The sequence below is a fragment of the Mizuhopecten yessoensis genome, unplaced genomic scaffold (assembly GCF_002113885.1).
Source record: "Mizuhopecten yessoensis strain PY_sf001 unplaced genomic scaffold, ASM211388v2 scaffold631, whole genome shotgun sequence".
In the NCBI taxonomy this organism is placed as follows: domain Eukaryota; kingdom Metazoa; phylum Mollusca; class Bivalvia; order Pectinida; family Pectinidae; genus Mizuhopecten; species Mizuhopecten yessoensis.
The window spans coordinates 22,910-24,629 of NW_018403643.1; the positions used below are offsets into that span (position 1 = coordinate 22,910).

At 32.4% G+C, this 1,720-nt stretch overlaps 1 long non-coding RNA gene across 1 annotated transcript; it reads right to left on the minus strand.

Moving 5' to 3' along the window:
- Positions 1 to 389: 389 nt before the first annotated feature.
- Positions 390 to 1,720, minus strand: LOC110451285. Its single transcript, XR_002463054.1, has 4 exons — positions 1,654 to 1,720; positions 1,313 to 1,349; positions 922 to 1,019; positions 390 to 512 (listed from the first exon to the last, which is right to left on the minus strand). It is a non-coding gene; the product is annotated as an uncharacterized LOC110451285 (long non-coding RNA).

Here is a 1,720-nt window from a genome sequence, read left to right on the forward strand (position 1 = left end):
TTCACTACGATAGAGATTGACGTTCTGATACGTGTCGTTTATTTCGATATGATACTTGACGTCATTTTGGTGTAATTTCGGTCAGCGTTCGAATATCTTCCATCAAACATAATCGGCATCTGACATCAACGCTATTTCTTGTTGCATTATATGTCATTATCATTTTTTTCCTAATACCAAGGTAAACAATTGGAGAAAAAGAGTCAATCATTATATATATATATATTTATATATATATATAAAGAAACCGAATACACTACAACATATAGTACATCTGTATAAAAGGTGTATAGATCGTAATCCTGATTGACATAATTTCATTTTGCCACTGAGAACAACGTGAACTCATGAGAGGTAATTACGTTTTGATTTACAGCGTTTACCTTCTTTTCTGTGATAATGATATCCCGAATCACATAGAAAGCGTAGACCCTTTCTCTGTCCAGGACGATATCGAAATGTTTTGTAGACATTGGTTCTCCCTCCTCAGGCCAATATTTTGCACACTTTTTCTATGATTAAGAAAAATATCGGCAAAATTATATCAAGCATTTGCCTTTTCAGTTCTAGCAACGAACAGAAAGGAACCATAGCTTGCCATTTTTTTTGTGATGTACGGGCTATGCTTTTTCATTAAACTGTTGCAAATCAGGTGGTTATACAATATATATATATATATATATATAATTCAGATACAAATGTGAACAGTTTACTACTACAAAACATATTGCATCAAACAAAATAGATATCAAGGTTTTTTCAGTCATAGTTACAAATGTAATATACACAAATTACACGACATCTGTGTATATAATGGTATAAAGCCTTATTATGACTGTGACCTTTTGCACATTTGGCATTCAATATGCTATAATTGTTAGAACAATGTCCAAGGTGCAAAACCATAAGTATATGTATTACCTTTGTTCCTTCAATCAATTTGGTCAGCATGACGACTTTCCCAGATTTAAGCTGCCAGAGCATACGCCACAGGTCATCTACGGTTTTGTCCGTCGGGCCTATCCATAAAGTAAATTAGAATGCAATTGTAATTTATCAAAATAAGCATTACGCCACCCTTCCTTTGTATTTAAGGGAGTCCATCAATTCTCAATTGAACATGAACTACAGACATTTGTTAACCTATGAGAAATATAACATTTCGAGAAACATGCTAATTTTGTTTCAAAAGGTTTAAGGGCATTCTAATTTTTTTAGTAAATACAAACATAACTGAACACCAGTACAGCATTTTATAATATACAAATACGTATTATATAGATGCGTTCGCAGTAATCAAAAACATAAATACCTTGCGTTGCAATATACTCCGCAGGTGAGGTGACACTCTAAAAGAGTAAGAAACTATTTTTACACGTTTAGTGATCCCGTGTTAACTTTAGATGGCTTTTCAATAAACAAACTAANTTAAACAAACTAAATCATTTAACTTGTTCAATTTGTTCCATGGAATGTTCACTGTTAATTTTATGAAAACAATACATTTCTTTTGAGGTATAACAGAAGAAAATCTTCAACAGCGCCAATAACATTTTTTTCAGCATTATTGCACAAACCAATCAATCCATGTTTCAATTAATGATTTTCAAAAAATAGTTTACTTCACAAATATGTCTGGTTGAAAATACGAACATCAATGTAGTTTGCGTTGATATAGTCTGAATGAGGGTCATTGTCCAGTTGGTCAAGAATCACACGG